This window comes from Delphinus delphis, chromosome 4 (genome assembly GCF_949987515.2).
Source record: "Delphinus delphis chromosome 4, mDelDel1.2, whole genome shotgun sequence".
Taxonomy (NCBI): domain Eukaryota; kingdom Metazoa; phylum Chordata; class Mammalia; order Artiodactyla; family Delphinidae; genus Delphinus; species Delphinus delphis.
Genome location: NC_082686.1, coordinates 102,110,596 through 102,126,855, shown reverse-complemented (window position 1 = coordinate 102,126,855; position 16,260 = coordinate 102,110,596).

Sequence of the window (16,260 nt, the reverse complement as noted above, 5' to 3'; positions counted from 1 at the left end):
GCACCAAAAATGTCATCGGGTATAGGTATTTTGCCAATAACTCATTCTTCTTTCTCTCCGAGCACAAAATTTGTCATTAAATTTGCTGTCGGGTTTGCAAACTTCTTGGCATAATAAGTCTTGATTGTTTTTTCTAAGAGGAGTGATTTTCTGTGGTTTTGAGCTCTTCTCTTTTTTAAAAAAACAAAATCGATCAATCTGCACTATAAAGCATCATTTTGTCCTTGTGCTTCTGGGGAAAAAAGCTCAACTGATGATCAGAGAGTACTGTATTTTGTTAAAAATAATGCAAAACCTTTGTTGGCTTCACATTAGTTTGACAAAGCTTTATAAAAAAAAAATTCACTATGTCTTGGAGCCAAATATATTTCCAATAAAAATTTTTAAAAAACCAGCTTACAGATAACTGTCATTGTACCTACTCAAAGTTTTCTTTTTCACTATATGTGCAAAACAATTGACTTGACCTAGATTACTGTATTTTATTATTAACTCCAAAATGAGCCTCAGAGGTCCAAATTATTGCCCAAGGTAACAGAGCCAGAATGTGAAAGAGGATGGAATGAAACCCAGGTCCCTGAGAACCATGTCATTTCTTCTCAGTTCTGTTGTCCAGCATCCTAATGGATTAAAGAGTTTTCTTAAATCTCATCATAAACATTACATGGATAATAAATTAAAAAACTTGACACAGAGGATTTTGGATGTAATCTGCAGTATTTACACTCTTAACAGTATTACAACTATCGAAGAAAATTTAGTTTGTTTACAGTGGTAGATATATTAAAATATCTTTTAGCAATAAGAATATTTAAAGGAGATAGATTACATAAAAACAAGCTACAATTTTAGATTTTCCATTTTTACTCAGGATATAATCTTGACTCTCAGCTGTTATGTAATAGCCTCTACATTAGTCTTTTAAAATTTTAACAAGACGATATGCCTCATTCCAAACAATATTATGAAATTATTGTTAATATGTATCATTTTATGATATTTTCTCTCCATATAAATAAAATTGGTAAAACCTTCAATAGGAAAAGTGGATTACTTAATCACACACTCTCATGTTACCTCTCTCCTGAGTGAAAGCTTTATTGCAAATACTGCAATTCACTTTCCAGCTCTTTAGAAAGTGGGTGATCTCTTGAAAAAAGTAGTTCTTTAGAACAAACAAGTCAATATTACTCTTTTCTATTTTGCAGTTTGCGTTATACTTTGTATCATTTCTACTCTGATTATTCAATGATCTTTTCAAGAAAATAAAGTTAAGAATATAAACATTAACTTATATAAGATCATAATTCAAAGAAATTAGGTTTCTGAAATACATTTAAATATGGTAAAATAATTTAAAGTTTATTTGACTATTCTTAAGTATTTTAAAAAATGCAGATAGATACAAACTCTCATATCACTCTCCATACCTCTTTTGTGAAACTTTTTTATTTTCAATAAATGCTCTGTATAATGAATAAATATACTACATCATATATATTTATGTATTTCTCTCTTTTATATGGCTAGTTATAAGAAATCCTTTACTTTTCTCTAGTACCCAAATGACCATACAGTTCTTCACACATTAGGCATTTTGAAACTTAGGGATGAGTATATGTGAATAGAAATGTTGTAAAATATATTCTCATTACGCTTCCCATTCATATTTTAATATTTAATAGCCAATTTGATATTCAACAAGATTGAAGATATGTCTCATACTAGACTTCTTGTATAAATTAGATTACAATTTACACAATTTAATTTAAACACTTTACAGGAAAAAAGTTATATATGCAATCATATTAGTAGGAGGTAAAATCATTATTACTAGATGAATATGATTTTCTTCTTTCTTTCTTTACTTTTTTTCTTTGTATGTACTAATTTGTCACTGTTTCTGAAGGTGGTAACTGAATTAACTGTAGGAATGAGGCTAATAGAAGTTGATAACAAAAAATATTCTCTAGCCCACCTATAAAGTTTAAAAGAGAAAAGTGGCCCAGTTTATGCACTTAACACAATGGTAATGGCACCAATTGCCTGATTCTACATTTTCTGAGACATTATTCTAATGTAGTATAGGCCTGACAAGTTCATAACATACATTATATTTTACCTATTGACTGCAACTTTTAATGTAAAACTGTATTTGGAGGTTACACTTTATTTCATTTTCACTAAAATTCTATGTTTTGATTGCTTCTTTAGCTTTCCTTTCACTCATATATAGGTTTAACTTCTATGTAAACTTTTAATTTTCCCTAGTAAGTTTTGCAACGTTTATTTTATTTATATAACTTTGTATGATACTTTCAGATTAATAGACTTAATAGGAAAATGTACTTGAAATTTCCAGAATAAATATCATTTTAACAACTTTATTGATATCTTTGACATATAAAAATAGTAAATATATAAGGTGTACTTACAACTTGATATTTTGATATATACATACGTTGTGGAAAGATCACCACGGTAAAGCTAAATAACTTATCCATCACCTCCACATAGTTACCATTGTGTGTGTGTGTTGAGAAAATTTAATTTAAAATCTATCTTTTTAGCAGATTTCAAGTATACAATACAGATTAAATCACACTTATACAAAATACCCAATTGTTTATACTTAGCATTATATTTTCCTTACTTTGTCTAAATTTTATACATTTTGCTTTTTGTGTGTGGTTTCTGGATTTTTAATTTAGATTTTGCTATATGAATTATGCTTTCTATAATTTAGCCTTAGGTGTTTTTATCGTTAGGTAAATTGTTTTCAATTTTACTAGTTTTACTAAAGGTTTACAAAATCCCTACAGCTATTGCTGTGAAATGACCTAAGCCAGTTTAATCATGCACAACCCTTAGGCTCTTATCAGTAGATAAAATCAAGCACCAAAAAGTTTGAGCATGGGTAATCTCACCAGGAGAAATTTGTCCTCACATACAGGCGTTTATTAGGTATTTGTTAGCCAGTAGAGGGCAAGGACACAGCTTGGAAACCCTGCTGTATAGGCTTGATGTGAGTCCATGCTCCCTGTCGCTTGGGCTTCACAGCTCACTTGGGGAGGACAGGACATGCTCCAGAGGTAGGACTTGGTTAGGTTTGCAATTGGCATCACGCAGCCAGGGACCTATGCAAGGAGTTGGATGATTCCTAAAGTAGAGGTTACAGTGTTGGCTGGGTTCTCATACCCCATTAGTGCAGGCATGGAGCATTTTTCTACATTTTTCTTATCCAACTAACAAATCTTGAATGCCTTTAATTTCAACAATGAACATACAATTCTGACTTTGATTACCACTGATTTTACTAATGAAAACTCATTTCTGATATTCATCGTTCTATTTAGCAAAGCCTCTGGTTGATAGCTCAGACCCTTGTGGTGTGCTTAATATTTAATTGTAACATCATATTATCTATGCTGAAATATTTTAAATCAGTTGAACATAGCATAACAGCTATATTTGTCTTTTAAAAATTAGAAGTAAATTTATAGAATAAATAATGAGAAAAGTAGGTCTTCTAAGTCTTCTTCTTTTGTGCATATAATCCTTACTGTGTTTTTGTTTATGTCTGTTTCCTCAACCTTTGATGGGAAGGAGTATATCCAGCCTCTGCATTTAGGCACAAATCAGTTGTGTGAAGCATTCCTAGCCCTCCTCATTGTCCACTCCTGTGATACCATCATCGCACCTTCAGGTCACAACTAAAAAGTAGTTTGTACAGAGTCCCTATCTGAATTTGTAGTGCCTAGCAAATATTAACCTAGTGAAATATACAGAACTGAGGTAGATACTTTAATTTTGTTTTAAAACTTATTACTTTTTTTTTTTTTTTTTTTTTTTGCGGCACGCGGGCCTCTCACTGTTGGGGCCTCTCACGTTGCGGAGCACAGGCTCCGGACGCGCAGGCTCAGCGGCCATGGCTCACGGGCCCAGCCGCTCCGCGGCATGTGGGATCTTCCCGGACCGGGGCACGAACCCGTGTCCCCTGCATTGGCAGGCGGACTCTCAACTACTGAGCCACCAGGGAAGCCCAACTTATTAGTTTACTTGCTCCCAGTTCCCATCATGTTTATTTTCCTCATTCATGAAGTAACTGGAATGTGGATAAAATTTGCCTTTTATATGTGATATTTAAACAGTGGAAACTATATTTCTAATAGGGAAATGGTTAAATAATCCCTCTATATATTTTATATGTCCAGAATATATAGGGATTACCTCAAAATAAAAGCTGTTTATGATATGATGTTTAGTGAATAAAACATACTTTCAAACTATATAGAGAGTTGACCCTTGAACAACATGGGTTTAAATTGCACAGATTTGTTTTTCCATTAAGTAGGTACTACTACTACTACAGATGTGTGCTTGCTTGAATCTACAAACGCAGAACCGGGGATACTGAGAGCCAGCTGTAAAGTTACACAAAGGGTGTGAGGAGGGGCCATTGGTGTCCCTAACCCCCACGTTGTTCAACGGTCAACCGTACATAGTCTTTGCTATCCCAGTTTAAATAGAGAGGGAGAGAGAACATCTCTCAGGCAAAGCAAGGGCAGTGGTTCTCAAAATATGTTCCAGAGACCCTTGAGAGTTCATTAAGATTCACTGAAAGGCCAGCCTCAGTGGTAAAAGTCCATTCAAAATGCAAGACAGACCCATGAGTTTTAATTGGACAATATTCAGAAAGTTTATTGGGGCTTCCCTGGTGGTGCAGTGGTTGAGGGTCCGCCTGCCGATGCAGGGGACACGGGTTCGTGCCCCGGTCCGGGAAGATCCCACATGCCGGAGAGCGGCTGGGCCCGTGAGCCATGGCCGCTGAGCCTGCGCGTCCGGAGCCTGTGCTGCGCAACGGGAGAGGCCACAACAGTGAGAGGCCCACGTTCCACAAAAAAAAAAAAAAAGTTTATTGATATAATTTCAGATTCCACATTAAAACTAATTTTGAAAGAAATATCACTTTTCAGTTTTGATATAGTCAAAGAATACCTTCAGTTAACTGAAAAGTCCCTAAATTACCCTTTGTTTTTCCAACTACATATCTATATAAGACAGGCTATTCTTCATATAATTCAATGAAAAACAAGTTGTAACAGTTTGAAAACATAAACAGATTAAAAAATTAGATATGTTTGTTAAGCCAGCTAATAGTTTTATAAAAATATAAAACAATGCCACTCTTTCAATCTTTTTCTTTGAAAAATACTTTTAATTTTTTTTTTTTTTTTTTTTTTGCGGTATGCGGGCCTCTCACTGTTGTGGCCTCTCCCGTTGCGGAGCATAGGCTCCGGACGTGCAGGCTCAGCAGCCATGGCTCACGGGCCCAGCCGCTCCGCGGCATGTGGGATCTTCCCGGACCGGGGCACGAACCCGTGTCCCCTGCATCGGCAGGCGGACCCTCAACCACTGCACCACCAGGGAAGCCCCTACTTTTAATCTTTTAAAAATATTTATTTTAGCATTTCAAAATGAAAAGGAATTCTGAGGCCAAAATAAGAACCATTAAGCTTGAATGTTGTCAGTTGCAAATTTCTCAGGTACAACATAATTTTATAGATTCTCATCACAGGAAATAATGCATGTAAAAAAGATAAATGCTTACATAATGACCATTTCAAAAATTGCATAATTTACCCCGTTTAAAATACCAATTTAAAATTTAGACTAATATATGCAAGTTGAAATTCTAAGAGATAAGAGTATACTAGCAAAATAGTATCAGTTTAATGCATGTTAAACTGGTTTAAAAACACACAAAGAGTGATGTCATCAAAGTGGTGGAATAGGAAGCCACAGACACTCTTTCCCCCACAGATGCACCAACTTAATAAAAACACATGGACCAGTTACCTTTGTAAGACATCCAGAAACCAGTTAAACTGTTGCTGCACCCCAGACAATTGCAAAGACAACTGCCTGGAAGCCCAGTAAGAAAATCTGTGGTACCTACTCACAAGAGCCCTTCTCCCCAGCATAGTGCGGCATGATAGAAACCTCCCAGCTCCTAATTTACTTCTGGGGTTGGAAAGAAAAGACTGGAATTCAAGTCCAAAATTTTGACTTTTAGCCAGCGGCTTCCCTAAGGACTAGTTTTTGACTTGCCTGAATCTAAGCACTGACATTGAAGGGGCACCAGTTTGGGGGTTCATTGGAAACAAAGACAATCAGTGTGGCTTGGTCCACTGCCTTTATTGCCATAGGCAGACACTAGGTGAAGGTCCTGAGTAGAATACTTATCTTGTAATGTCTTTGGTTTTGGTATAAGGGTAATGACTGCCTCATTAAATGAGTTAGGAAGTGTTCGCTCTGCGTCTGTCTTCTGAGAGAGAGTGTAAAAACTTAATGGGATTTCTTCTTTAAATATTTGAAAGAGTTCGCTTGTGAATCCATCTGGGTCTGATGTTTTCTGTTTTGGAAGGTTATTAATTCAATTTCTCAAATATGTATATATATATACAATATGTATATAATATATATATTATTCAGATCATCTGTTTCTTCTTGTATGAGTTTTGAAAGCTTGTGTCTTTCAAGGAAGTGGTCCATTTCATCTAGGCTATGAAATCTGTGAGCATATTGTTGTTCATAATATTCCTTCATTATCCCTTTAGTGTCCATGAGATCTGTAGTAATGCCCCCTTTTTCATTTCTGCTATTTGTAATATGTGTCTTCATTTTTATTTTTTCTTACTTAGCCTGGTGAGAGGCTTTTCAGTTTTATTTATCTTTTTCAAACAACCAGCTTTTGCTTTAGTTGGCTTTCTCTAGTGATTTCCTGTTTTCAATTTTATTTATTTGCAGTCTAATTTTTATTTCTTCTCCTTACTTTGAATTTAATTTACATTTTATAGTTTTTAAGGTTAAAGCTTAGATAACTGATTTTATATTTTTGTTCTAAAACATTCATTCGATGTTGTAAATTTCCCTCTAAGTGCTGCTTTTCACTGTATCCCACACATTTTGATAAGTTGTTTTCATTTAGTTTAAAATATTGTTTAGTTTCTCTAATTTCTTCTTTGACCATCTCTTAGAAGTGTGTTATTTAATGTCTATATAATATGTTGGTATTTTCTATCTTCCTGTCACTGACTTCTAGCGTATTTCCAGATGGCCTGAGAACACATTGTATGATGTCTATCCTTTCAAATTTGTTAATGTGTGTTTTATGGCTCAGAAGGTATTCTATCTTAGTGAATATTCCATGTGAACCTAAATATAATATGTATTTGCTGTCATGGAATGAAGTAATTCACAGATGCCAATTATATCTAGTTGATTGGTGGTGGAATTGAGTTCAACTATGTCCTTACTGATTTTTCTGCCTCTTGGGTCTATTTCTAATAGAGGAGGTTTTAAGTCCCCAGCTATTAGATCAAATTCATCTACGTCTTACATTTACATGAGTTTTTGCCTCACATTATTTGATGCTCTGTCATTAGGTGCATACACTTTAAGGATTATGGCTTTTAAATAATTGACTCCTTTATCAATATGTAATGTCTTTCTTTATCCCTGATAACCATCCTTGCCTTGAAGTCTGCTTTGTCTGAAATTAATATAGAACATCTGCTTTATTTTGATTAGTGTTAGAATAATTCTTCCCCATTCTTTTAGATCTTCCCCCTCTGTGTCTTTATATTTAAAGTGGGTTTCTTGTAGACAACATACAAGTAGGAATTGTTGTTGATCAACTCTGACAATCTCTGTGTTTTAATTAGTGCATTTAACCATTGATGTTCAAAGTGATTGCAGTTGGATCAATATTTACCATATTTGTTACTGTTTTCTACTTGGTGCCCTTGTTCTTTGTTCCTATTTTTGTCTTTCACTCTTTTCCTACCTTTTGTGGTTTTGATTGCACATTTTATATGATTTTATTTTCTCTCCTTTCTTAGCACATCAGTTATATTTATTATTTTAATTTTTTTTTGATGTTTGCCCTAGAATTTGCAATATGCATTTACACCTAATCCACTTCCCAAGAACACTATACCATTACATGCATCGTTAGAGTATCTGGGAATAACAAAGTAATCTGAATTCCTCTCTTTCATCACTTGTGTCATTTTGTTATTGATTACGTTTTACATAAGCATACATAAACATATATGCATAAGCATACAAAACTGAATATATTGTTGTTATTATTATTTTGGAAAAACTGTTATCTGCTATATCAGTTAAGAATAGGTATGGATCTTATGGAACTCAGTTTTTATTCTATTCCCATTCATTCTCCAGTGCTCTTCATTTCTTTATGTAAATTCAAGTATCTGCTTTTATAATTTTCTTTTCTCAAAAGAACTTGTTTTAACATTTTTTGAAAGGCAGGTCTACTATCAACCAGTAACCTCAATTTCTGTTTATATGAGAACATCTTTTTTTCTCCTTCACTTTTGTAGGATAATTTCTGGGGGTACAGAATTCTAGGTTGGTGAGTTTTTTCTCTCTCAACACTTTAAATATTTTGCTCCACTCTTGGCTTGCTTGCATGGTTTCTGAGAAGTTCAATGTAATTCTTATCTTTGCTCCTCTATAGGTAAGGTATATTTTTTCTCTTTGGCTTATTTCAGGATTTATTTTTCTTTGATCTTCCTTAGTTTGAAAATTATATACCTACATGTAGTTTTGTTTATGTTTGTTGTTGTTGATTTGGTTTTTTGGTTTGCTTTTTATTTACCCTTTATCCTCCTCATTTGTCCTGAGTTTCCTGAGTGGTGTCTGGCACTAATTTGGGAAAATTCTTAGTCATTATATTTCAAATATTTCTTCTGTTTCTTGCCCTTTGTTCCTCTCTGGTAGTCTCATTCTGCATATGTTAAAACTCTGTAGTTGTCCCACACCTCTTTGATATTCCGTTCTGTTTTTCTGAGTCTCTTTTTCTCTTTGGCTTTTGGTTTTGGAGGTTTCTATTGAAATATTCTCCAGCTCAGAGATTCTTTCCTCAGCCATGTCCAATGCACTAATAAGCCCACCAAAGACATTCTTCATTTCTTTTACAATGTTTTTGATCTCTAGCATTTCTTTTTGGTTCCTTTTTAGAATGTTCATCTCTCTGCTTATATTACTCATCTGTTCTTGCATTCTGTGTACTTTATCCAGTAGAGCCCTTAGTATATTAATCATACCCCTGCCATATCTGGGTCTGGGTCTGGGTCTGAGTCTGATTCTTGCTCTTTCTCTTCAAACTGTGTTTTACCTTTCATTATGCCTTGTATTTTTCTTAATTTATTTTATTTTTATGTTGCAAAATGATCACCACAATAAGTTTAGTTAACATCCATAACCACATATAGTCAAACAATTTTTTCTTAAAAATTCAATAGTAGAATTTTTAAGATCTACTCTTAGCAACTTTCAAATACAACTATAGTCACCATGCTATACATTGCATCCCCATGACTTACTTATCTTATAACTGGAAGTTTGTACCTTTTGACCATCTTCACCCTTTTCACTGACCTTTATATTTTTTTCTTGATAATCAGGTATGATGTACTCAATAAAAGGATCCACTGTAAATAGGCCTTTAGCAATGGAGTGGTAAGGTGTAGAGGGAGGAGAAGCTGTTTATAGCCCTTTGATTAGGAATCAGTCTTTTGTTGAGCCTGTGCTTCTGGACTGTAAATTCACAAGAGCTTCCCCCAAACTTAGGTAGGACAGAATAGCTGGAGGGGACTATAATTCTCCCACCTCTAAGGCTAAAAGTGGCCAAATTGGGTATTTTGCCTTATTCTATCATATTTTTATGATATAAAACTAATGAAAGTGAAATCAATGCTTATTGTTTATATATTATGATTATTTAAATATCAGACGTAAGCCAGGTAGTGTATTTTAGTAATATTTCTTTCATTAAAAATTTTGTTTTTCCTCAATTAATATTTGTGTAGATTTTTTTCCATTTATTTAGTTTTTTATGTATGTTTCACTAGTTTAACTTCTGACTCTCTTCCAGTAATGTTAATCTCCACTCAGTAAGTTCAAACACTGTAGGTATTTTTTAAATTCTTGGAAAAAAATCTCTTTATGAGACTTTTGATTTGGTCTAGTTTTGACTCATTACTTTTCAGACCTGATGCTTAGCTATACCCTTACAATGACCCTTCAACTTTGAGACTTCGTGTCACTGTGCTCTTGTATAAGGTCACTTCTTTCCAGAGTGCAATGTCCTCCTTTTTCTGTGTTAATCTGCTTTTTAGATGGAACACATACTCCTGAAGCTTTTTAAGAGAAGATGCATGGGAAGTAATTACTTTCAGAATCCTCTTTATCTGAAAATATGTTTATTTTGTTTTCTCACTTCTTGAGAATTTGAATGGGTATAGAATATTGGGCTAGAAATTATGAAATCAGAATTTGAAGACATTCTTCTATTATCTTATAGTCTCTGAATAATCCTGTTGAGAAGTACTCTGGAATTTTATCCCTGATCTTTTCTATGAAATACTTTTTGTTTTGTTTTTTGATTTTGATTTCCTTCCTCAAAAGTTGTAGAATTTTTCTGTCTTTTTGAAATTTCATATGCCTGTTATAGATCTTTTTTTCCTTCCATTATACAGGCACTTGATGAGTCCTTTGCATCAGAAAATTCATGTCTTTCCATTTGGGGAAAGTTTTTGAAATATCACCTTAATTATTTTCCCTAATTTCTAATTTCCTATTTCCAACTTCTCCTAATTTCTTATGTTTTCTCTCCTATTTTAAATCCCTTTACATTTTTTACTCTATTTTCTTGGATATTTCCTTAGTCTTATATCCCAACCCTTTTACTGAGTCTTTTTTATGGAGTGTTCCTTGATTCATGGATGCCATAACTTCGATTGTGTCTGATCATCATAATAATTACTTTTAATATTCTCCTCTTTTTACATTTTTCCATCGAATTATTATTTTTTCTTAACTTGCTTTGTTCAGTTCCTTTTCATTGCTTTATTTAAATGTCTGATCCTTGTCCATTTGCTCATGTTTAAGAGTGAGAACTAAAAAGCTGATTGGAAGTTCTGTTTGAATGAATTTTATCATCTGCTGTCATCACTAAACTGGTGCTTTTTGTAGTAGAATTGCTGATTTAAGTATGCTTTGGTATTTTCCATTAGACTGATAATATTCCCTTGAGAATAATCTTGCAACTTTTCTCAAAATAATATATAATTTGGTTAACTGATTGTTATCTGATTGGGAGTAGAGGAGGGAGGCTAGTTATCTCACTATGTCTTACTTGGTAGCAAGCTTTGGAAAGCATTATAAATTATATTTGTTTAAATTTATGAGATATCCATCAGTGGAGTAGTTCAGATTATCTAACTTACTATATCAGTAGAAGTATAAGTTCTATATTGACTGTTAAAGTAATTGAGTGTGATACAATTTGACTATTTAATAAAATACCTATTTCATCAAGCTTTAATAAATCATTATAAATCATTTATTACACAGAAAATGAATGAGAATTTTGATATTCAGATACCACCATTTTGGCACCAGGAATGTAGATCCATCTTCATACTAAACTGTTATTCTTAGTGAGGTCCTTACAAAATTCTGCATGTTATAGGTCTCAAGAAAAAAAATTAATTTTGAAATAATTGAAGTTTACTGTTCACCAACATTTCTTTTTCCCAGTTTAGATAGAAAGAAAACCATTATTGGTTTTCATATTTTTTCAAGAATATTTAGTTAACACTACCAAATAATTATCTAGAAAGGAAATACAAATTCAAATGATATAATTGATTTAGTTCTTTCTATTCATTAATTGACTCAATAACTATATCTTTTTTATGCCTAATATATGCAAGACATTTTGCTTCTTCCTAGGTTTTCAAATAATACAGTATGGTCTAAATACCTGAGGTGCTCCAATTAAATATCAGTTGCATGACCACAAATAAAAGCCTCTCCTAGAAGAATATCTGTAGAAAAAACTTATTCTTCAAAACCACAGTTGACATCTAAAAACTCCACCCCCAGTAAAGTATCATAATCTTTCTCCATCATAAGTGTTCGTTTGTTTGGTTGGTTGGTTTTGTGTGTGTGTGTTTCTCTGGATAAGTTCCATTTATTAATCATTGTACAAGAAAATCTTGGCATTAATTTGAAGAGAAAAGAAGTTACTATATCCAAATATTTAATATTTCAACATTGTGAAAGTTCCACTTTTATAACAGGGGTTTTTTAAGTGGAGAAAATGTTTGGAAAATTTCTAAAAAGAAACCTAAGATTTATTAGAATACAGTTTCCAAGTAAGTTGGTCTCTGGGCACTTTATATTTTTAATGTAAGTGTTTTTGATTTAAAATACATAACACAATAAGCTGAATTGAATTTTAGAGCAAAAGACAAATATTATCCTTCATCAAGGGAATAATTTATTATTAGATTACTTGCTAAACTTCTCCATATTAAAAAAACTGGTAATTTCAAGGACAGAAGAACAAAAATCACATAGGAGCTAAATCAGCAAAGAAGTTTGATCCACTTTATTACATGTTCAAATAGCTTATTTTAGTGATGTTTCGGTGAGTTGGAAGTCAAAGTGAATGTATTCCAAGTTGATTTTTCCATAAAATAGAAGAAAATGCTGTGAGAGGAAAGATATCAATGAGTTTAACAATTCAATTGGGATTGTTCACTAAGCAAGAGGGGATTGTGTAGCCTTGATGCTCCAGGAATTTGCCAAATCTTGATGCAGATATTGAATTTCCTACTTAATGTTTGCTGAAAGACTTAGTACAATGATATATTAATCTCAACAAACTTCAACATGACTCCAGCAGATAACTGAAATATAGAATATGAATAAAGTGATGTGAGAAACAGGAGGAAAAACAAATCAATTCTCTAGGAAATTTTGAGAAAAATTTTAATTGAAAATAGTATTCTTCTGTGGTCTTGAACTATCAGCTGAAGCATGACAATCAGAAAAGTGGGAATCTTTATTAAAAGATCAAAGAGCATGTATAAAGAAACAGAGTTTCAAAAGGGTGTGGAATATTCCCTTCGAGCAGATGCTTGAAGTTGTTTGATTGAAAATTCAGGTCTGTAAGGGGGAGGAGTGGAAGCACAGTTAGAGAGGTGGGTGTATTCTGAAGACATTTAGAGGTAAAGCTAAAGAGATCTTTTATCCAGTAGGCGCTCTGCATTTGTCTGGACTATAACATGATCTATGCATATTTTGTTTGCAGAAAATAATTCTTTTTACAGAAAGTCGTGTTAGAGATGATGAACTGGAATATAGAGATTAGCTTCAAGGAGTCCAGGCTCTAAAGTAGTATTAGGAAAAAGATAACAAAACCTTGAGAAAGAGGAGGTAACATCGGGAATGGGAAGGGAAATATCAGTTTTGGAAATTTTTTTTTTAACATCTTTATTGGAGTATAATTGCTTTACAATGGTGTGTTAGTTTCTGCTTTATAACAAAGTGAATCAGTTATACATATACATATGTGCCCATATCTCTTCCCTCTTGTGTCTCCCTCTCTCCCACCCTTCCTATCCCACCCCTCTAGGTGGTCACAAACCACTGAGCTAATCTCCTTGTGCTATGTGGCTGCTTCCCACTAGCTAGCTATTTTACGTTTGGTAGTGTATATATTTCCATGCCACTCTCTCACTTTGTCACAGCTTACACTTCCCCCTCCCCATATCCTCAAGTCCATTCTCTAGTAGGTCTGTGTCTTTATTCCCATCGTACCCCTAGGTTTTTCATGACCTTTTTTTTTTCTTAGATTCCATATATATATGTGTTAGCATACGGTATTTGTTTTTTTCTTTCTGACTTACTTCACTCTGTATGACAGACTCTAGGTCCATCCACCTCACTACAAATAACTGAGCCTTTTGAAGACTCAGTTACAGTGTGATCCAGGTAGCAACACCTCATAGGGCTGGGGCAAGGTTCTTCAGAAATCCAGATATGGTCTGAACCAGTGTCCTATAGACAGGATTCATGGATCTAAGAAGCAAGGGATGGAAATGGAAGTGGCACAACTCACTATTACCCCTAATGACCCACTAGCAAAAATTTTGCTTCCCATTCCCACAACCTTATGCTCTGCTACCCTAGAGGTCTTAGCTTCAAAAGGAGAATGGCTTCTAAAAGGAGACAGAAATGATCTCATTGAACCAGAAGCTAATATTTCTGCCCAGCCATTCTAGGTTCCTTGTGCCTCTGAATCAATAGCAAAGAAGGGAGTTACTGTACTGGCTGGGGTGATTGATCCTGGCTACAAAGGGGAAATTGAACTGCTGCTCCACAATGGAGGTAATAAAGAATATGTCTGGAGAACAAGAGAGTCCTTAGGGTGTCTCCTATTATCACTGTGCCTTGTGGTTATGGTCACTAGAAAACTACAACCCAAACAGGCAGGACTATGAATGGTCCAAGCCCTTCAGCAGTGAACATTTTGGTCTCTCAGGTAAAGAACCACAACAAGATGAGATGCTTGCTGGGCAAATGGAGTAAAGAATAGGTAGTAGAAGACCATTATAAATACCAGTTAGGATCAAGTGGTCAATTATAGAAACATGGACTATAATTGTCATGAGTATTTTCTCTGTGTGGTTTTTGTTTTTTGTGAATATGTTAGTTTCTCTGGAGAACAGAGACTAATACAGTAATTAAAACATAGTAACAATTTAGCTAAATCCTCCATGTTGGAAAACCATTATATCCACTTTTAGCCACATACTTAAAACAAGGTTTAATTGCTAACACCAAAGTTATTTTTTTCCCTAACAAGCTTTGAGCAAAGTTGCACTCTGAGCCAAGTGACATTAGTAGCTAATCTTGAATAATGTATTCTCCATGGTGCTCTCTGCATTGGTATGCATTACTGTACACCATTACTTGTTTTATTTACTGTAAAATATATACCAAGCTGTCAGGGGATACTCACAGGAGCACCACAAAATAATTAAGATTCATAAAACCCTGTAGAAGAGTAAAAAATCTCTGCCAACCTAAGATGTTATCAGTGTTACTTTACCTTTGGCCCTTCAAAATACATGTTATTACAATTTTTGTGAACTAAGACCAAGAGAATATTACAATAATTAGACTCATGCCCAAGGTAGTTTAATATGAATATATTGTATGAAAATCTCTTACAGCATAAGAATCTGTATCAGTTTCTTTTAAAAGAACTCAGCTCCTTAGAACCCTCAAAAAGATGTTTTATTTTCATTCATTCATATTTTAGGAGGAAATTCTTTTAAAACAAAGGATGAAATGAGGAGGACATACTCCTGTAATACTAAATGATCATTTTGGAAAGAAGTTTACAGATAAATATCAAGAACCCTAGTAAAATTGTATCCTTTATCTCATCAATCTACTGTGACGATGGGAAAGGTATACTGTTATCATCTAAAAATAGCTTTGATATTTAAATACTATCAAAGGTAATATAAATATATGTTAAAATGCCAAACTAACTTGTATACACAACCGGAGAGTTTATAAATCAATTAAAATAGGCACAGTTGATTGAGAAAGTAAATTAATCCTGAAGCCCCCAATATATGACTTAGCAATTCCTCTCCTTGTTATACTCCATAGAGAAAAACTCTTGCATATGGCCAAGCAGGCATGTCTAAAAATGTTTATTGAAACATTATCTGTGAAACACCAGAAAGTAAATTCCATGAAGGCATAGATTTTTGTCTGTCTCACAGCTGTCTCCCCTATGGCAGCGAACACAGAAAAGTCATGGCAGGTGTACATGAATATTTATAACATAAACCATATGCAGTTATTTGAAAATATAAGTTAGGGTTAGTGTTACTGATTTTTTTTATCGTGGTGAAAAAAAACACATAACATGAAATCCACCCAGTTAACACATTTTTAAGTGTACAGTATTAGTTAACTGTATGTGTATTGTTGTACAACAGATCTCTAGAACTTCTTCATCTTACATGACTGACACTGTATACCCAATGCATAGCAACTCCCCATTTTCCCCTCCTCCCAGCCCCTGGCAACCACCATTCTATTCTCTGCTTCTATAAGTTTGACTACTGTAAGATACGTTCTATAAGTGGAGTCATTCAGTATTTATCCTTCTGTGATTGGCTTATTTCACATAGCATAATGGTTCATCCTGTTGTAGTATATGACAGGATTTCCTCCTTCTTTAAAGCAGAATAATATTCCACTTCATGTGTCTACCACATTTTCCTTATTTGTTCATCTGTAGATGGATATTTAGGTTATTTTCACCTCTTGGATATTGTAAATTATGCTGTA